Consider the following 22,889-nt stretch of genomic DNA (forward strand, 5'->3'; position numbering starts at 1 on the left):
GATCCTTGTTTATCTTTCACTACTCTCCCCCCCCCCTTTCCCCCCTTCCTTCTGCTAAAGGCTAGAGTAAGTCACTTTTCCTTTCTTTGATGAGTGTTGATATTTGCAGTCTATCCAACCTCAGAAGTGATATCATGTTGTCATAGACCTACAAACACTGACGTAACACTGCAACAAGGACAAGTTTTTCCCCGAATGCCGTCACTCTGCTAAAGAACTAATTTCCACAACACTGTCAACTATGTAGTAAGGCTGCATTACTATTCTTATTCTCATCCTTCTTACTACCTATCTCTTTCCACTTATGACTACAACCATGTTGCTTGTATCTTTAAGATTTATGTTTTATTTGTTTCCTAGTATGATTTGATTGCTTATTAGTAACCTATGACTATTACTAAGTATTGTATGTCTGAGTCAACCTTGAGCTGGGCAGGATCAAACTTCAGGCAGTTGGCAGAATTAGCCTGCAATACTACACTCTAAGGGATTCAGTGGCTCAGTGGCTAAGACACTGAGCTTGTCGATCAGAAGGTCAACAGCTCAGAGTTTCGAATCCCTAGGGCCATGTAATGGACTGAATTCCTGTGACTTGTCCCAGCTTCTGCCAACATAGCAGTTTGAAAGCACGTAAAAAATACAAGTAGAAAAGTAGGAACCACCTTTGGTGGGAAGGTAACAGCACTCCGTGCGCCTTCGGTGTTTAGTCATGCCGGCCACATGATCACAGAAATGTCTTCAGACAGCACTTAGAAATGGAGATGAGCACCGCCCACTAGAGTTGGGAACGACTAGCACAGATGTGCAAGTTTGCCTTTGCTGCACTCTAACCATTACACCACCAAGGGCTCTTAGTAATGTTTAGCCTAATGAAGAGAAGACTCAGGAGAGACATGAGAGCAGTCTTCCAATATTTGAAGGGCTGCCACAAGAAAGAGGTCGTCGATGTATTCTCCATAGCACCTGAGGGCAGAGCAAGAAACAATGGATGGAAGATCCTCAGAAGAAAATCCAACCTGGAAATATATGGAGGAATTTCCTGGCAATGAAAATGATTAATCCGTTTGCCTCCCAGAGATCTGGGTACTCCATCACTGGAGGCATTCAAGAAAATTGCACAACCAAATGTCCTGGGTGGTGTGAGATCTCCTACCTTTGTCATGAGGTGGGACTAGAAGAACTCTAAGATTCCTTCCAAGGTCCCTTCCAGCCCTATCGCTATAGCCATAGACTAAATGGAATATATTCCATGCTGTCAGTGTTCCAAATAGCAACCAAAATTAAATCAGAGTCCAAGGCAAAGTATTGCTCAAAGTTCCAATTTATTAAGAGAGCCATGTTGGCACATCTGGCAAAAACCCAAATCTGAAAGCTTCCCAGTTCTCCCCACCCATTTGAAAGTTCAAGATCTTGCCCCCACACCCACAAGTCCATCCCATGGTACAATCTCCCACTGCCGTGCTGGCAGCTTCCACCCATCCAGTTCCGGTCAGGTGCAGAGCTGCAAAGACAAAGGATGACCTTGGCTTTCTAGAAAGAATGTTGTTATAGCTACATATCATCTAACTCCATAGAACCCTACCTCCCATTTTCCCACAATAGAAACTGCATAGTAGAGTAATAGAAAGTGTGGCAGGCCAAAGATCCACAAGAAAAGATGGCTGCAGGTCTGACACATGCCTCATCTACTTATTGGAGTTGAGTCTTTCTTGTTTTGAGTCCTGGTGTCTACATGATCAGGTCCATATTAACAACATGATAGAGCTGACTTTCAACTGCTTTCTTTCTTGTAGGATATATTTCTATCTTTCTATTTTTCTTATCTGCCTGCAACCCATTTTCCCCTCCAATACTAGTAGTAAAAGGACACAAGATTGCTCAGGGTTTTTTTTTGTTTTTGAAAAATAATCCCCTGTGTTAATTTTCTATGGCGATTACATGACTATCAGAATTAAGAGAATATAGCATAACAGAATTGGAAGGGACCTTGGAGGTCTTCTAGTCCAACCCCCTGCTTAGGTAGGAAACCCTACATCACTTCAGATAAATGGTTATCCAATCTCTTCATAAAAAACTTCCAGTGTTGGAGCATTCACAACTTCTGGAGGCAAGTTGTTCTACTGATTAATTGTTCTCACCATCAGGATATTTCTCCTTAGTTCTAGGTTGCTTCTCTTCTTGATTAATTTCCTCCCATTGCTTCTTGTCCTGCCCTCAGGTTCTTTGGATAACAGCTTGACTCCCTCTTCTTTGTGGCAACCCCTGAGATATTGGAACACTGCTATCATGTCTCCCCTAGTCCTTCTTTCTATTAAACTAGACATACCCAGTTCCTGCAACCGTTCTTCATATGTTTTAGTCTCCAGTCCCCTAATCATCTTTGTTGCTCTTCTCTGCACTCTTTCTAGAGTCTCCACATCTTTTCTACATCGTGGTGACCAAAACTGAATGCAGGATTCCAAGTGTGGCCTTACCAAGGCATTATAAAATGTTATTAACCCTTCATGAGATCTATCCCTCTGTTTATGCAGCCTATAACTGTGTTGGCTTTTTTATTTATTTGTCTGTCTGTCTGTCTGTCTGTCTGTCTGTCTGTCTGTCTGTCAGTCTGTCAGTCTGTCTGTCTGTCTGTCTGTCTGTCTGTCTGTCTGTCTGTCTGTCTATCTATCTATCTATCTATCTATCTATCTATCTATCTATCTATCTATCTATCTATCTATCTAATTTATATTGCCCTCTATTCGCCCATGGCAGCTGCAGCACACGGCTGGCTCATATTGACGTAATTGTCCACTAGGACTCCAAGTGAAAGGTCAAGATCGCTGGGCAGGTGCCAAAATGATGAACAGCAGGGCCTTCACAACTCTTCTTTGCTGCCTTATCAATACCCTGCGAGAACTTCACCCAACTTCTTTCTTCTTCGACAGAAAATTTCAAAAAGCAATTGCTCTTTCATCAAGTGAAATGAGAAGTGGTTAATGTGTATGCTTATTTATCGAAGATATGGTAGCTTTGCCGTGGCTTCAGCCCCAACTGCATTCCTCTTCATTTTAAAACAAACTTAGCTTCTAAATATATATATTGGTGCGCGATCCAACTGGTAATGGAGCAGTTGAACAATGTATCGCTGGAGGGTTTCTGACCACATCCTCTTCTACACAGCCGTCGCTTGTAATGTTTATTTAAACATCGGCTCTTGACAAAACACTTAGAATCACTTAGCATCGAGTCCCCGAACAGTTCGAATTAGAAAACCTGGACTGTTTAATTTGATTGTGCTTAAAGGTAGTAAGCAAAATCAGGAGGAGGAATCATGAAACAGATTGGGGGAAATAAGAAATTTCATTCCTCTTCCTCCTCCCCCAATTATGTTAAAATATTCATGACTGGGAGAGACATGGGAACAAGGTCAGCCAACGAATAGGCATAGCAACTAAGCCAATGGGAGCTTAAACAAATCTGAATCTGTGCAGAGAATTGAAACAGAAACCTAAGCAGTCTGCTGCTCTGAGAAGTAAACTAGCAGTCTGCCTGGGCTTATCTGCTGATATGAAATCTAACTGCTTGTGTTTGCCTGTAACTCTCCAGCCTTGTGTTTACTTGGAAGAACCATCTGTTGGTATTGTACATTGATTCATCTATTCTTAGGTATATAAAGAAGTTAATGAATCCTGCTGCATCAGTTGTTTGTGTGTGCTTTCTGGATTTGATTTTTCTGCAACAAACTCTGACAAAATAGGTTTTTTTAAAAAAAAAATCTTCATTTAAGACATTCAATCCAATTGAGTAACAACTTTTGAAAAAAGTACCCATGGTTTCCATATATCAACAAGGCTCATATCTTTTGAAACACATCTAGAAAACTAAGAGCTAGTTTGGTGTAGTGGTTAAGGCATTGGGCTAGAAACTGGGTGACTGGGAGTTCTAGTCCTGCCTTGGGTAGAAGAGTCAGCTGGATGACTTTGGGCCAATCAGCAGGAGACTGTGACTTCTAGTCCCTAAAGGCATGAAAGTCAGTTAGGTAACTTTGGTCCGAACACCTAAAGATGGTGAGTTCTAGTCCTGACTTAGGTACAAAAGCTGGTTGGATAACTATGGGCTAATCACCAGGAGACTGTGAATTCTAGTCCCTCTTTAGGCATGAAAGCCAATTGGATGACTTTGGGACAATCACCAGAAGAGTGTGAGTTCTAGTCCCTCCTTAGGCATGAAAGCCAACTGGGTGACTGGTCCGAAAACCTAGAGATGGTGAGTTCTAGTTCTGCCTTAGGCACAAAAATATCTGGATGACTTTGGGCTAATCATCAGAGGACTGAGAATTCTGGTCTAAGGCAGAAAGCCAGCTGAATGATCTTGGGCCAGTCACTTTCTCTCAGCCCCAGGAAGATGGCAATGGCAAACCACTTCTAAAAAACCTTACCAAGAAAACTGGACGGATTTGCCCAGGTTGTCTCTGAGAGAATCAGACACTATTAAGCGCGTGCGCGCGCGCACACGCACACACACACACACACACACACAGACAAACAAACAAACAAAACAAGAAAACATAATTCTGGAAATTTAGAAAATGAAATGAATAACAATTTTCTTCATGGCCTGAAAAGTTGTCATGGGAAGGCAAGATTTGTGCTCCACCAATACCTCTCCAGGTGTTCAAAACACAACTTAAAGATTTCAAAGAAAAATAGGATTAATTCTAACTTGGACTTGTGTTTCTCCAACTAATAGATGTGGCTACTACCCTTATTCTACTGATTTGCAGATATAGTCTACATCTTGAGTCAAACTAAAAAGAGCTACACCTAGTAATCCTTTTGACAGTAAGGCCATCACAAAATAGATGTGGTGAATTTTTGCATTGTTCAATTACAATTCCAACTTTTGCCCTAAAATCCAGAAGTCAAATAATAGTTCTCACAGACCTCTTATTCTCTGCCAGACATACAATGTAGGCCAGACAGAAAACACAACTAGATGAGCCAATTTCTACTTTATTGAAAAATAAAGTTAATGGAATCTTTCAAGTCTGAACTTACTTCTCTTCCCCCATCCCCTTTTAACTCCAAAATTAGGGAGGGTTCCTTCTGAATCTCTTGTCCCAGTCCTATTCCTGCTGCCAAAGAAATCGCCTTTTATCTGACTGCTTCCTTGGTTGCATCTCACAATCCCTCAATACCGTTCACACATACAGTAACATCCTCTGTTTCCCATTCCGAAAAGAATTCCCATAATAGAAAGTGAAGGTGGAACACACACCCAAATGTGCTTCTTAATTATTCTCTTGATTGATTTTGTTCCAGGCCTTACCATTAAGTAAGCTTCCTTGCGGGACTTATTGACAATATGCAGTGATGCAAATAGATGATAGATAGATAGATAGATAGATAGATAGATAGATAGATAGATAGATAGATAGATAGATAGACAGACAGACAGACAGACAGACAGACAGACAGACAGACAAATAAATAAATAAATAAATAAATAAAGGGAGACTAGTATAGATATAGATATATATAGATATATATATATATCCCAGCAAGGGTATGGCTAGCTGATGAGAGCTAAATAGCTTGAAATAGATCTATACTAGTCTCCCTTTATTTATTTATCAGCACAAATACAACACACACACACACACACACACACACACACACACAGATTGATAGATAGATAGATAGATAGATAGATAGATAGATAGATAGATAGATAGATGAAAGATAGATAGATAGATAGATAGATAGATAGATAGATAGATAGATAGATAGATGATAGAGATTTGCACCCCCCTCTGCCTCCCCCCAAGTTGCACAGGCAGGAATCCAAACATTGATGTTGTTGAAATCTCTCCTCATTCCAAGTCGGCAGCCAGGTCAAGCAGGCAATCTGATCAGTTGAGTGATTTAAATAAATACTCTCTGTAGATTGCCCATTTCTCCCTCCTGACCCAGGGATGCTGCCAAGCATATGAGCCCATTCCCATTTTAAATGTGGTTACAAAGCCTCAGGCCATCAAAGGTCATCAAGATTGAATATTTATGGCCGGTCATAAGATTTTGCTCATGACACAAGAATAGAGATTCCTTCTTACCAGGCTGGGCGAGTGAAATTCTATATTCAGGGGAGGAGGAGAAAGAGAAGAGGAAGAAGGGGAAGGGGAAGGAGAGGAGGGGAAGAAGGGGAGGGGGGAGGGGAAGGAGAAAGAGAAAGAGAAAGAGAAAGAGAAGGAGGAGGAGAAGAAGGGAAGGAAGGGGAAGGGAAGGAGAAGGGGAAGAGGGAGAAGGAGAAAAAGAGGAAGGGGATGGGGAAGGGGAAGAAGGGGAGGAAGAAGGAGAGGAGAAGGAGAAGAGGGAGAATTGAAAATAAAATTCTAACTGGAATTGAACATTCTCTTTCATCCCTGATATAAGGATTGTTCTGGTGAAAAGATGGAGAATGCAATGGACAAAACATCATTTTGAAATGTTCTACCAAATCGTCAGGCATATGTATCAAGTGGACATGTTCTCTAGTTGCCTTCGGAGGTTGAGGGAGGGTCATCACTGGAAGCTTTCAAGAAGATATTTGACTGCCATTCCTCAGCAATGGTGTAGGGCAGTGATGGTAAACCTTTTTTGGCTCGTGTGCCACAAGTGGGGGGAGCGCAGGGGATCGAGTGCGGGTGTGCCGCACCCATAATGCAACGCGCGACCCCCCTAGTGCGCATGCACGCACAACGCGCGACCCCCCCTTTTTACATTTTTTTGCCCTCCCCAGGCTCCAGGGGCTTTATAGGAGCCTGGGGAGGGCGAAAAGAGCCTCCCCCGACCCCCCGGAGGCCCTCCGGAGGCTTCAGGAACTGTCCGGAGGCTTCCCTGAAGCCTTCGGAGCGCTTAAAACCACCCTCCGAGCAAACCGGAAGTGACTTCCGGGTTGCTCGGAGGGTCGTTTTAAGCGCTCCGAAGGCATCAGGGAAGCCTCCGGACAGTTCCTGAAGCCTTCGGAGCGCTTAAAACCACCCTCCGAGCAAACCGGAAGTCACTTCCGGTTTGCTCGGAGGGTGGTTTTAAGCGTTCCGAAGGCTTCAGGGACGGTCCCTGAAGCCTTCGGGGCGGGCGGGGGAGGCTCTTTTCGCCCTCCCCAGGCTCCTATAAAGCCTCTGGAGCCTGGGGAAGGCGAAAAATAGCTTTTAAAAAGGTGAACTCAGCTGGCCAGCGCGCGCATGCGCGCTGGCCAGCTGACAGGGCAGCGCCTCGTGTGCCCTGACAAATGGCTCCGCATGCCACTTGTGGCACACGTGCCATAGGTTCGCCATCACGGGTGTAGGGTCTCCTGTTTCAGTGGAGGGTTGGATTAGATGACCTACAAGGTCCCTTCCAACTCTGTTAATCTAATCTAATCTCTTCTTTGAGGGACTGTCACAAAGAAGAGAGAGTTGACCTATTCTCCAAAGTCCCAGAAGGCAGGACTAGAAGTAACAGGTCGGACGATCATTTAATAGAGATCCAATCTAGAAATTTCCTGACAGTGAAAACAATTCTTCGGGGGAATGTCATGTCTTCAGAAGTTGTGAGTGAGCTATCACTGGAGGTTTTTAAGAAGAGATAATACAATACAATACAATAGTAGAGTTGGAAGGGACCTTGGAGGTCTTCTAGTCCAACCCCCTGCCTAGGCAGGAAACCCTATACCGTTCCAGACAAATGGCTATCCAACATCTTCTTAAAGACTTCCATTGTTGGGGCATTCACAACTTCTGGAGGCAAGCTGTTCCACTGATTAATTGTTCTAACTGTCAGGAAATTTCTCCTTAGTTCTAGGTTGCTTCTGTCCTTGATTAGTTTCCACCCATTGCTTCTTGTTCTACCCTCAGGTCCCTTGGAGAATAGTTTGACTCCCTCTTCTTTATGGCAACGAAGAAGATTGGACAACCATTTGTCCAGAATAGTTTAGGGCCATGATGGAGAACCTTTGGCATGCAAGCCACAGGAGGCAAATGGAGCAATTTCTGAGGGCACATGAGGCATTGCCATAGGTCAGCTGCAGTGTACATGTGCGTGCCTGTCATCTGATTTTCAGCCTTCGAAGGGCCTCCAGAGGGCCGGGGGAAGGCGAAAAATGGGCCTACCAGGTGTCAAGCGTGCCTCCTTCAAAATCCAAGAAAGGAATCCCCCAACTCAAATAATCAAGCAACGAATTAGTGAACACCTAGAAGCAAACAAAGTAATAGCCAAAAGCCAACATGGGTTTCTCCAAGGCACCTGAGGGTAGAACAAGAAGCAACGGGTGAAAACTAATCAAGGAGAGAAGCAACTTAGAACCGAGGAGAAATTTCCTGACAGTTAGAACAATTACTCAGTGGAACAGAAATTGCCTCCAGAAGTTGCAAATGCCCCAACACTGGAAGTCTTTAAGAAGATGTTGGATAGCCATTTGTCTGGAACGGTATAGGGTTTCCTGCCTAGGCAAGGGTTTGGACTAAAAGACCTCCAAGGTCCCTTCCAACTCTACTATTGTATTATTGTATAACTCCATTGGTTTAGAGAAAAAGTACTTTTACTGGATATGAAGTGAAAACAGCAAAAGTAACGCAAGATCTGAGGCTAAATGGCGCAAACTTGTACATATCAAGTTTACCCAAATCCCTCCCCCCCCAATTACCCCGGCCTAAATGTCCAATCTCCAATCCCCAAGGGTGTCATGTGGGGTGCATCTTCAGGGGGCCTCATTCAGCTGGTATGCAGAGGCCGTTGGCCTTGACCAAACCCAAACACGAGCCTTCAAAATGCGCAGAAGATGGTGAGAACGAAACTCCCACTTCGAGATGTCTCCTCCAGCACGATTCCCCTCCCAAATACCGTAAACCCCCTCCCTCCCCATTACTATGGCAGCCGATAGCAAGCAAGAGATATAGAGGCTGACACCGGGCCTAACAGAAGTTTGGAAATGGGCAATTTCCAGCTTCTGGGGGGCCGGGGGAGGCCGTTTTAACCCTCCCCAAGCTTCAGGAGGACAGGAGGGAGTGTTGTGCATGTATGCACGGAGGGGCAGGGCAGCAGGAGGGTCATGCATGCATGCGCAAGGGGGCAGGGCAGGAGGGGGATGTGCGCACATGCATGTGGGGCACGTTGGGAGGCGGAATTGAATTTTGGTTGTGGGGACCTAAGCCAAAAAAGGTTAGCCTTCACTGGTTTAGGCTCTCTTCCTTGAGCAAAGTTTTGGACTAGAAGACCTCCAAGGTTCCTTCCCATTCTGCTTTTTCTGTAATTCTGTGATATCAGTTTTGAATAACGAAGCTGAAGATTGAACTTCTCCCTTTTCGCCTGTTGTAAATCTCCACTCTAAACTTTCAGTTGCTCTTTAAATATTTTACAGTGCAGCCAAGAGGTTGTTTACTCAAAGGAAGACACATAAGTGAGCGATTAAAATGCCGATTAACTGGCTCTATTTGGTTTTAATGTTCTTGTGAAAGACCTTAGAACCAAAAAAATGTTCTAGACACATTAGTTGAACTAAATAATTACAAATAAACTAAACTTAGCGGTGGTTAATTGAGTTTCGATTTGCATAGCTTCCCTTCCTTTGTCATTGCAGTTTGTTTCCAGGCTGAGAAACTTAAGAGGATCAAGTTGGGGAGCTCGATTCCCAGAAGATAAGAAAACGTACTCCCAGAAAAAGTCAGGTTCTACATTTAGGCAAGAAAATCAAAATGCACAGGTACAGTATATGTGATACCTTGCTCAATAGTAGTAACTGTGAGAGGGATCTTGGAGTCCTAGTGGACAACCATTTAAATATGAGCCAGCCGTGTGCAGCAACTGCCAAAAAAGCCAACACAGATCTAGGCTGCATAAACAGAGGGATGGAATGGCAGTTAGAACAATTAATCAGTGGAACAGTTTGCCTCCAGAAGTTGTGAATGCTCCAACACTGGAAGTCTTTAAGAAGATGTTGGATAGCCATTTGTCTGAAACAGTATAGGGTTTCCTGCCTAGGCAGGGGGTTGGACTAGAAGACCTCCAAGTTCCCTTCCAACTCTGTATTGTATTGCATTGCATTGCATTGCATTGCATTGCATTGCATTGCATTGCATTGCATTGCATTGCATTGCATTGCATTGCATTGCATTGTATTGCATTGCATTGTATTGTATTGTATTGTATTGAATCAAGATGACATGAAGTGTTAATAGGGCTTTATAATGCCTTGGTAAGGTCACACTTGTAATCCTACATCCAGTTTTGGTCACCACGATGTAAAAAAGATGTTGAGACTCTAGAAAGAGTGCAGAGAAGAGCAACAAAGATGATTAGGGGACTGGAGGCCAAAACATATGAAGAACGGTTGCAGGAACTGGGTATGTCTAATTCAATGAAAAGAAGGACCAGGGGAGACATAATAGCAGTGTTCCAATATCTCAGGGGTTGCCACAAAGAAGAGGGAGTCAAGCTATTCTCCAAGGCACCTGAGGGTAGGAGAAGAAGCAATGGATGGAAACTAATCAAGGAGAGAAGCAACTTAGAACTGAGGAGAAATTTCCTGAGAGTCAGAACAATCAATCAGTGGAAAAGCTTGCCTCCAGAAGTTGTGAATGAGCCAACACTGGAGGTTTTTAAGAAGATGTTGGATAACCATTTGTCTGAAATGGTATAGGGTTTCCTGCCTAGGCAGCGGATTGGACTAGAAAACCTCCAAGGTCCCTTCCAACTTTATTATTCTAATCTATTCTATTCTAAGATCAGCACTGGGATCTCTCTTTGCACAGTGTCGGTGCAAAGGACAAATACCAGAAATTCTGAATACATTTTTTCCATTACTGCGAGAAGCTTCTGGAATACAAGAGTCCATTAATGGTGCTTGATCCTGCAATTTGTAGGACCCAGTTCATTTCCTTTACTGTGTAGTCAGTGCTTAAAGTACTTAACAGCCAGGAGAATCAAACAAAATCTCTCTCTCTGCTTTTATTAACTCCTCCAGCTCACAGGAAGTTGAGACTTGATAAGGAAGGTCGAGGTAATTGGAATATTCTTCTTGTCACATTTCAAACTGTATAAAAGCATGGCAATTTTCTCTTTAGAGCTTTGTATCGGTGATGAAATAGGTTTAGGGGAGCCCCTGCTTGTCCTTGGGGGCTCATGATTCCTAATCGTTCCTGCAAGAAATCAAGAGTCGGAGCCACTGGAAAGAATTGGTCAAGGAAGAGTGGAGTGGAACATCCTTTTGAAGCTTCTTCACAAGAAGAAAGGCAGGAAGGAAGGGAAGAAAGAAAGAAAAAGAAAGAAAGAAGGAAAGAAAGGAAGAAGGGAGAAAGAAAGAAAGAAAGAAAGAAAGAAAGAAAGAAAGAAAGAAAGAAAGAAAGAAAGAAAGAAAGAAGGGAGGGGTCAACCTTTTCTCCAAAGCGCCTGGAGGGAAGAGAAGAATTGTATCAAGGAGAGAAGCAACCTAGAACTAAGGAGAAATTCCCTAATGGAAGAACAATTAATCAGTGAAACAATATGACTTCAGAAGTTGTAGATAGTCCAACGCTAGAGGTGTCAGTTGTGCTTCCTTTAATAACCAAGAAAGAAAACTCCCAACTCCATTGTTGGTGGAATTAAAGATACTTTTACTGGTCACGAAAAGATAGCAGCGAAAGAAAACAAGATCTGAGCCAAAAAGGCGCAAACACCTACATATCAAACGTTTACCCAGCACCTCCCCCCCATCACCCCAACCCAATGGCCAGTCTTCAACTCCCTAAGGAGTCATGTGAGGTGCATCTTCAGAATCCTCATTCAGTTGGTAAGCAGAGACGGTTGACCTTGACCACGTCCAAACACAAGCCATTAGCATGCACAGAAGATGGTGAGAACCAACCTCCCCTCTGATAACTCCTCCAGTACCATAAGTTTCCCATCCCAAATAGCTCAAGCCCCCTCCCTCCCCGTTTCTATGGCAGCCGATGGCAAGCAAGCGAAGTAGAGGCTGACAGGAGGTTTTCAAGAAGGGATTGAACAACCATTAGTTTGGATAGTATCGGGTTTCCTGTTTGAGCAGAGGATTGAACTAGAAGACTTCCAAAGTCCCTTCCAATTCTGTTATTCTGATAACTTATTTTTTTTCAGCAATCTTTGATGCTCCTCCATCAGGATTAATAAATAGATTAGCCTTCCACACATGTGTTGTGCACAGCTGGAAACTGGATCAGTCAGGCAAGGCTGGAAGGTGATGTGCAAGGAAAACCTTTGTCAAGGCAATTGTGTTGTCTTTTTGTTTCAATGAGAAGAATAGTTGTTCACAATAACAGAATAACAGAATATTGTTGGAAGGGACTTTGGAGGTCTTCTAGTCAAAACTGATGCTCAAGCAGGAAACTTTATACCATTTGCTGGTCATTTGAATCCTTTTAGAGGGTCATTGAGGCACTTGGAGGTTTATCTATGTCCTCAAAGTCACCTCAGTGATGCTCCTGGTTCCTGTAGTCTGCAATTTTTTTCCTCTGGAAATCCATTCCTACTCCCACACCTTTCAAAGGGTCTTCATCCCAAATTGTGTAGCTAAACGTCTATAGAGATCCTTAGTCATCCAGGTCATGGTTGCCCCAAAGGTGCTTTTTTCAGGAGGCAACTGGACTTTCTTTTTTAAAAGTCCAGTTTGCCTCCTGAAAAAGCATCTTTCAGTCTTATACCATGTCAACAAATTGTTGTCCAACCTCTTCTTAAAAGCCTCCAGTGATGGAGCACCTACAACATCTGGAGACAAGTCGTTCCACTGATGAATTGTTCCCATTGTCAGGAAATTTGTCCTTAGTTCTAGGTTGGTTCTCTCCTTGATTTGTTTCCATCCGTTGCGTCTGGTCCTGCCCTCAGGTGATTTGGAGAACAGGTTGATCCCCTCATCTTCATGGCAGCCCCTTAGATTTATTTCTTTATGAAACTTAGATATTGGAGGACTCTTTGCACGCACCTCTTTTCCTGACACCGGGCCTCTTCTTTTTATGACATACACTTAATTATTTCCTTCACCGCTTCTTTTCAACCAAAGAAAATAAACTTTGCTTCCCTGTGTAATAGTAATCCAGCAGTAGTAATCTAGCAATCTGTATCCACAGGTCTCAAGGACAGAGAACAAAAAAAGACTTTTCTTAAGGCTTATTCAGACTGGAAAATGTGGGAGACAAGGAAGCCTCAAAAATTAGTCTCTGTGCAGAGAATTCAAACTTGTGCCAATTTGCACAACAAGCAAAGCTCACAAGCACCAGCCAGAGAAACAGAGAAGCCTTATTTCACAAAGCAAATGAGTTTTCAGAAAATTCCACTGCAAATTTTTGACATGGCGCCTGAGTTCCAGGTTGCTTCTCTCCTGGATTAGTTTCCATCCTTTGTTTTTTGTCCTGCCTTCAGGGGCTTTGGAGACTAAATTGACCCCTTCCTCTTCTTTGTCACAGCCCCTGAGATATGGGAACACTGCTATCATCTCATCCCTAGTCCTTTTCACTAGACTAGACAAACCCAATTCCTGCAACAGTTCTTCATATGTGTTTAGCCTTCGCTCCCTGAATCATCTTTGGTGCTCTTCTCTGCACTCTTTCCAGAGTCTCTTTCACTCTTTCTACAGTCCAACGTGCTATCATTATTTCGAATATGCCAAAAATATGGAGATCCCCACTCTAAAGATTTCAGCAAAGTGGGTTATTCTTGGTCCATTCCTGGCACCAATTTTATTGTGGTTGCTGTTTCTAGATGTTTTTTTTCCTGTTCTCAGAATGTCCAATTCATTGGCCAGGTCCAACATGGATATCCAACATCTTCTTAAAAACTCATGGAGCATTAACAACTTCTAGATGCAAGTTGTTCCATTGATTAATTGTTCTCACTGTTAGGAAATTTCTCATTAGTTCTAGGTTGCTTCTCTCCTTGATTAGTTTCCGCCCATTGCTTCTTGTCCTGCCCTCGGGTGCCTTGGAGAATAGTTGGACTCCCTCTTCTTTGTGGCAACCCCTGAGATATTGGAAGACTGCTATCATGTCACCCCTGGTCCTTTTTTTCATTAAACTAGACATACCCAATTCCTGCAACCGTTCTTCATATGTTTTATCCTCCAGTCCCCTAATCCTCTTTGTTGCTCTTCTCTGCACTCTTTCTAGAGTCTCCACATCTCTTTGATATCACATGTTTTCATCAAAATTGGATGCAATCTTCCAAATGTGGCCTTATAAAGTTGGAAGGGATCCTTAAGGTCCTCTAGTCCAACCCCTTGCTGGGGGGATGGATTTGTCCAGAGACTTAAAACTTTACAAATGAAGGATGTGCACAAGAGCTTTTGGACTCTATGTCAGGGTTCCAAATAACATCCAAAATTAAATCAGAGTCTGAGGCAAAGTATTGCTCAAAGTTTCAATTTATTAAGAGAGCCATGTTGGCACATCTGGGAAAACCTGAATCTGAAAGCTTCCCAGTTTTCCCCACCCAGTTGAAAGTTCATGATCTTGCCCCCACACCCACAAGTCCATCACATGGTCCAATCTTCCACTGCCATGCTGGCAGTTCCACCCATCCAGTTCCGGTCAGGTGCAGACGTGCAGAGTCAAAGGATGACCTTGGCTTTCTAAAAAGAATTTTCTTATGGCTACATAGCATCTAACTCCGTACAATTCTCACTCTCATTTTCCCACAATAGAAAATGCATAGTAGAATAATAGAAAGTGTGGCAGGCCAAAGATCCAAAAGAAAAGATGGCTGCAGGCCGGACACCCTATGGATTTAAACTTTTGTTTTTCAGTGTGCACAACTTTTCCATTTGTTTGTTTGGTGACAGACCATAATGAAATGAGTTGCAACCATGGTTTCCCTCCTCCAGTGAAGAATAGCTGAGGCACTTTTTAAGCAGATAGGCTGCAGAGTTGCAGCATGAAGCGAAGAGATGGTGACAAGGAATAATGATGTGCATTTGAAAATGGATTGGCTGTCAGGAGGGGAGAGAAAAGAAAGGTATAAAATTGGGGGTGGGGGAAAACCCCAGTGAGTTAAACAAGGCAGACACAAATCTTCTTCCAAATTCTAAAGATGAAGGAATGAGCAATTGTGAGATGTAGTAAATATTTAACTTAGCAAAGGGACGGGAAAACATATACACACAACAGAATAAAAGAAGAGGATAACAGAGTTGGAAGGGACCTTTGAGGTCTTCTAGTCCAAAAAGAAGGAAGGAAAGAGACCCTTATTATCTGGTTGTCCAGTCTCTCTGAGAAAACCTCCAGTAATGGAGCAACCACAATTTCTATTCCTCTCTCTCTCTCTCTCTCTCTCTCTCTCTCTCTCTCTCTCTCTCTCTCTCTCTCTCTCTCTCTCTCTCTCTCTCTCTCTCCCTCTCTCCCTCTCTCTCTCTCTCTCATCATTATCTATCTATCTATCTATCTATCTATCTATCTATCTATCTATCTATCTATCTATCTATCTATCTATCATTTACCACTCTCTTTCTCTCTTTATCTTTCTGTCTCTCTCTCTTTCATTATCATCTCTCTTCTGTATCTATGTGTTTATTATCTGTCCATCTGTCCATTCATCTCTCTCTCTCTCTCATCATTATCTATCTATCTATCTATCTATCTATCTATCTATCTATCTATCTATCTATCTATCTATCTATCATCTATCTACCATTTACCACTCTCTCTCTCTTTCTGTCTATCTTTCTGTCTCTCTCTCTTTCATTATCATCTCTCTTCTGTATCTATGTGTTTATTATCTGTCCATCTGTCCATTCCTCCCCCCCCTCTCTCTTATCTCTCTTCTCTATCTATGTACCTATTATCTGTCCATCTCTCCATTCCAGTGATGTGCGGTGAGGTTTATGGCTGGTGAGGCACTGAAACAGTGGTGGGTTTCAAATATTTTTAGACTTGTGGACTTCAACTCCCAGAATTCCACAGCCAGGCATGCTCAGTTCCGATTTAAAGCAACAGCATTGTTTTTCTCTCCCTTCCTCCCCCTCTCTCAAACTCTCTCTGTCTCTCTCTGTCTCTCTCTGTCTCTGTCTCTCTGTCTCTCTCTCTCTCTGCCTCTCTCTCTGTCTCTCTGCCTCTCTCTGTCTCTCTCTGTCTCTCTCTCTCTGTCTCTCTCTCTCTGCCTCTCTCTCTGTCTCTCTGTCTCTCTGTCTCTCTCTGTCTCTCTCTGTCTCTCTGTCTCTCTCTCTCTCTGTCTCTCTGTCTCTCTCTCTCTCTCTCTCTCTCTCTCTCACACACACACACACACACACACACACACACAAGTTGGATTGGACTATCTCTCCTACCCCCTTCTCTCTCTCTCTCTCTCTCACTCACTCTCAAACAAACACACACACACACACAAATTGGATTGGATATCTTTTCCAGTGGCTTGAAAGCAGCTCCTCTGCCACCACCACCCACCATTCCCCTGCTGCCTTCCCCAAACACCTCCACCATTGCAAATGCAGCCTGCTGTCTGGGTGGGAAATGCCTGGAACGCAATAAAGCCCACCCACTCACCTCCTGCTGGCAGGCTGAGGCGAGAGGAGAGGCAGAGAAGCCAGAGGGGAGGGGAGCCGAGCCTTCCAAAAGAAAGAGGCTGGGGGAAAGTGTGTGTGCTACAGCATGGCTCTTTGCCTGGCTTCCGTGGATGACTCTGCTTAATTGTTTAAAAAAACTCTTCAAAAGTGCCCTCTAATATGAGGCACGAGAACTGCGTGCCTCCCCTACGTCAGGAATTTTTAGGCTTTTAACCCTTAACTCTGCTCGAGTGGTCATAAAACGCCTAAAGTCAGAGTAGAGGAGGCACTATGTATTCTGAAGGCGATGGCTCAGTGGCTAAGATGCTGAGCTTGTCAATCAGAAAGGTTGGCAATTTGGCAGTTCGAATCCCTAGTGCTGCGTAATGGAGTGAGCTCCCGTTAGTTGTCCCAGCTTCTGCCAACCTAGCAGTTCGAAAGCAGGTAAAAATGCAAGTAGACAAATAGGAACCACATTTGGTGGGAAGGTAACAGCGTTCTGTCCGCCTTCGGCATTTAGTCATGCCGGCCACATGACTATGGAGACATCTTCGGACAGCGCTGGCTCTTCAGCTTTGAAACGGAGATGAGCACTGCCCCCTAGAGTCGGGAACGACTAACACACATGTGCGAGGGGAACCTTTGCCTTTACCTTATGTACTTTGTCCATGGTTATGCAACCAAAACTGAATTTCAAATCCCCTTTTATCACAATAAGTGTATCTCATGTGGATATTGGTAGAATTCTGAACCATCCTATATTTAAAGTCCCAGAAAACTAGACAAGGTAACAGTGGGAAAGGCAATAAGATTGCAAACTTCATCTTATGAAGTGAAGTGAAATAATCACTGGAGGTTTTTAGAAGAGACTAGACACTTGTCTCAGATGGTATAGGTTCTCCTACTTGATCACGGGGCTGGACTAGAAGACCTCCAAGGTCTCTCCCAGCTCTATTCCATTCCATCCCATTCTGATTTCATTATTCTACTACATTCATTTCTTTATTCTATTCTATTCATTTCTTTATTCTATTCTATTCCCTTTAAAGCAGTATTTGAAAAAAAAATTCATTTAAAATTCACTTAATCCATTTAAAAATGCACTTTAAAAATGCACTTTAAAAATGCACGTAAAATTGCAAACCAGCTAAAATCTTTTAGCAAGGAAATATAAATGATTTAGCCTCCGAAGCACATCTTTAGCTCATAGAACTAATACCTGTCTGAAATATCGGAGGTGTTGGGTAAAATAAAGTGAGGAACTAAGCCATTTTGGTTATTTATTGACTGCTGATCTAGCTTGGAGATGCAGTGGGTCAAATGTTGCTTTCGCCATGCAGCTGTTTCCCTGGGGCCATTTTTAATGGTTTGATTTACTAACTTTCGATCTATCTATTGTTTCCTTTGTTCTAAATCTTTACTCTACAGTCAGCATATTTACTGGGTGCCTGGAATACAGGGGAAGAAATACAACGAAAATGCAGGCCAAATCATCTACCAAAGCTTTCACTTTTGAAAGTTGTATTTGCTGCTCATTTTTCAAATTGTTTTTTTTTTATAGGCTAGGGAAAAGGAAGAAGTGTTTTTCTCTTTGTGTCTTTGTCAATGTGTGTGTGTGTGTGTGTGTGTGTGTAGGTATTGATATTAACACTAAGTAGCCAAATAAATGCTTTATAATCCTTGCCAGTTTAATCTCTCTCTCCCTCTCTCTTTCTCTCTTTCTCTCTCTCTCTCTCTCTCTCTTTGTGTGTGTGTGTGTGTGTGTATCTCCCTCTCTCTTTCTCTCTGCCGCTGTCTCTCATTTTCTATCATATATCATCTATCTAACTTGACAGCATCTATATCTATATATTTCTATCTATCATCAGCTTGATCTCTCTATCTATCAAATCTGTCTGTCTGTTTGTCTGTCTGTTCGTCCGTCCGTCCTTCCATCCATCCATCCATCCATCCATCCATCCATCCATCCATCCATCCATCCGTATCTATCCATCTACCCATCCATCATTTTCTATCTTATATATCATCCATCTATCTTGTTATCTACCTACCTACCTACCTACCTACCTACCTACCTACCTACGCATCTATCCACCTATCCATCATCTATCTTCTATTTTATATCATCCATCTATCATGATATCATCTATCATCTATCTTTCTATCTATCTATCTATCTATCTATCTATCTATCTATCTATCTATCTATCTAGCAAGCTATCATCTATTTATCATCTATCTAGCTATCCTGCAAACTATCCATCAGCTCATTTCTGATGTTGCCAAAAAACAGGTGTATAGACAAATCCAACCATTTGCCAGGAATCCATATTGACTTGAAAATGCACATATCTGCACTTGTGTGCAGAGATACACACGCACAGACAGAGAGAATGAAATTCCCAAATGAAACAGAAATATTGTTGTCATTTCAGTAGCAATCCATTACAAAAGGCAGCTTCACTTGAAAATCGTACATCTTGCAACAAGACCTTTCACATTATTAAATGCCAGCCTCTTCCTATCTCAGGTTGGACAAAAATGCCAAAACCAGCCTAAACATCTGGTGGACTATGCAGCCAACCATTTATTACATTTATATGCCAAATTCCCATCTGTTCATTACAAAAGGCCACCCTATTTCAATAGTGAGATAGTTTGCAGATACATTATGACATCCTAAGTTTTGGGAAGAAACTCAATGAATATGAAAGCCGACAGCAGCTAAACAACTGGCAACCATGACTTTGTGTTGTTGCATATACAATATATTGCTGGTATATTTGTCTGTCTGTCTGTCTGTCTGTCTGTCTGTCTGTCTATCTATCTATCTATCTATCTTTCCATCCATCCATCCATCCATCCATCCATCCATCCATCCTTCCATCCATCCATCCATCCATCCATCAACTCACCCACCCACACACACACACACACCTACCTACCTACCTCATCCATCCATCCATCCATCCATCCATCCATCCATCCATCCATCCATCTATCATCCTATCTATCTATCTATCTATCATCTATCCATCCATCCATCCATCCATCCATCCATCTATCAGATTTATCAGATTTATCAGATTTATTAGATTTATCAGATTTATCAGATTTATTAGATTTATTAGATTTATTAGATTTATTAGATTTATTAGATTTATTAGATTTATTAGATTTATTAGATTTATTAGATTTATTAGATTTATTAGATTTATTAGATTTATTAGATTTATTAGATTTATTAGATTTATTAGATTTATTAGATTTATATTGCCACCTATTTGTACATGGCGACTCAGGGCAGCTTACAAGAATATGAAAACATAACATAAAAAAACAATAAAACTGATAAAACAGAAAGTCATTTATAATAAAATAATAAAATAACCCACCCCCACCCCCTGCCCTGGTGACAACAAATCACTCGAGCCATTTAATGGGCTCCATCCCACTCTGGGTTCCCCAGGCCCACTGGCAGAACCAGGTCTTCAGCGCCTTCAGGAAGAGAATTAGAGTGGGGGCCATTCTAATCTCGGTGGGGGAATGATGTTCCAGAGAGAGGGAGCCACCAATGGAAAAGGTCCTTCTTATGGGTCCCCCCAGGTGTGTCTCCCTAGGGGATGGGAGCCACAACATTCCCTGCCTCCCTGCTCCGTTGGGTCAGATCATCTGGTCCCAAGCCATGAAGGACTTTAAAGGGGACAACCAACACCTTGAATTGGCAACCAATGGACCTCCCGCAGTAGAGGTGATACATGCGCATACTGAGATTTGTACAAAACCACTGCATTTTGCACAAAACCAAGTGGGTTGCTGCACATGAAATGAAATCACTGATTGCGAATGAGTTTGATCTAGTGGCACCTGTTGTGCTCCCCCCCCCTCCAGCAAACAGCAGAGCCGATGGTAGAATTGGACAGTGAGAAGGTTGGGGAGGAGGATGGGCCAGTCCTGGAGTCTGGTAAAGGCTCTGATGAGGGCTCTGTGTCAGAGGCAGAGAAGGGCCAGAGCTGTCCAACAGTTATCAGCTGCCCTCAGAGTCCGAAATCAGTGAGGCAGACAAACAGCTGGAGCCTTTTCCCAGTGTGTGCATGCGCAGAGCTTCCAGGAAAAAGGAAAAATTAAGGAACAGGGATCAACTTGGGAGTAAAAGCACAAGTGGACCCTGAATGGACCCTCCCATAGGAGATAAATAGGAGCAAAAGGGGAGTGGTGTTTGCAGGAGACAATTACCGTATTTTTCGGCATATAAGACGCACTAGAATATAAGACGTACCAAGATTTTGAAGAGGCATTTTTTTAAAAAAAAGATTTTACACTCTGCAAACCTCCCAAAAACTGCCTGTTTTTCATGAAAATGGGCCCATTTTTTGTCAAAAAAGAACATGCATGGCCTTTAAGAGGCTTATAGAGTGCTCCTGGGGGCTGGGGGAGGGCAAAAACGATTTTAAAACGGCCCATTCTTCACTCAATTTTGCCCTCTCCAGCCCCCAGGAGCATTCTGGAAGCCTCCTAAAGGCTATGCACACCCATTTTTGCAAAGGGGGTGGGGTTTCGGAAGGCCAAAAATGCTGCATTCAGTGTATAAGACGCACCCAGATTTTCACCCTCTTTTTGATGGAAAAAGGTGTGTCTTATACTCTGAAAAAAACCGGTACTTTGCTTATTATTATGAAGGTTTGCTTATCTGAGTCCATGCCTCACAGAGACTCCTTGCCAAATGTTGCCTTGTACAGCATTGTGTCTGGAAGTTATCGCCCTGGCAGCTCTCCAAGCCTGATAAGATCTATTGTTGCAATTCAACCTTGAAAGACTGTTTGCCGGGACTTTGCTGGATGTGAATGCTAGGAATTCACATTAGCCAAATAAAAAGGGGTTTTATTTTCATGACAAGGAGTCTGTTTCGTGATTTGGTGAAGCCTAGCTCAGAACAGCACCAGGCTAGAAAGTGGGTGATGGTGTGCTCAACTTCCGCCTTAGGCATTAAAGCCAGCTTTGGGCCAATAACCAGGAGACTGTGAGTTCTAGTTCTGCCTAAGGTAGGAAAGGAAGCTGCATGACTTTGGACCAGCCATCAGGAGAGGGTGAGTTCTAGTCCCATCTTAAGCACAAAAGGTGACTGTTGACTTTATATCTAGCTTGGGCTAGTCACTCTCTCTCAGCCCAAGCCATCTCACAAAGTTTTTGCAGCAGGAGTGGGTTTGAACCGGTTCGGTCGATGCTAATTTTACACCTGGTTCGCTGAAACGGTAGTTTCAAGGACTGGCTGGCCACGCCCACTCCTTCCTTCCCAGGAGTCTCCACATGACCTGTTTTGGATGCCAGGTAAGTGCAGGGCCCACCCACACGGAGGCTCTGGGAGGCTGAAAAACAGGCCTCCCAGAAGTCTGGAAATGGGCCCATTTCCGGGCTCTGGAGGGCCTTTGAATCCCAGGGGAGGCCGTGTTTGCCTTCCTGGAGGCTCGAGAAAAGCCTCCATAAGCTGGAGGGTGAAAAATTGACCTCCTGGAAGTTCCGGAAGTCTGGAAACGGGCCCATTTCCGGCCTCTGGAGGGCCTCGGGAGCCCAGGGGAGGCTGTTTTCGCCATCCTGGAGCCTCGAGGAACGCCTCCGGAGTCTAGGGAGGGTAAAAATGCCCCCTACCATGGTGCAGGAGACCGAGTAGGTCATGTCCACCATGGGCACAACCACCCAGCAACCAGGCAGAGAACCGGTTGCTAAACTTTTCAAATCCCACCCCTGTTTTGTGTGGGAAAATAGGAAGAGGGACGTGCGTTGGGTTAAATTTGCTGCCTTGAATTATTTGAAAAACATATTAAAGGCAGGGATAAAAATATGTTTTTTTGTTTTTTAAATGACTCTAGGCAGTTTATCGCCCTTGACAAATCTTGCTAGGCTGGACAGGATTTTTTTTAGAACTTTAATTTTTTTCATGTTTTGTCTTGATTTGATTTCACTCTGGGTGATATATCTGAGGCAACATCATAGGAAGAACAGAGAAATGACTTGCTGCTAATGCAAAATTGGCCAGACTCGCTGCCCGTTTCATTTCTCGTTTCCTCTTCCCTTTTATGTTTGCACCAACAGGAAGAATGGAAGATAACATCTTAATTAAAAAAGATTTAATTTAATTGCGATATTTTCGGTTATATCTTACCTCATCCCTAGAGCTGAGGAATGGTAGCTATGGCTTAAAAGGCAACATCGAATGGGCCATTAGTTTCTCCCCCCCACTTAAAATCTAATTTAAAGCATTTGAAGGCCTGTAAATACAGCAATTCACATAGGATGCTTCTTCAAAAATATCTCAGTCTAAGCTTTGCTAGAGAAGGTTGAAAGGGAGGGGCAGGAATAATAGTTGAGCAGTGCTTTGAGTTTAGTTTAAAAAAAGAAACATGCTTCGGAGCACATGG

The sequence above is a fragment of the Natrix helvetica genome (assembly GCF_964273705.1).
Source record: "Natrix helvetica genome assembly, chromosome: 2".
NCBI classification, from domain to species: Eukaryota; Metazoa; Chordata; class Lepidosauria; order Squamata; family Natricidae; genus Natrix; species Natrix helvetica.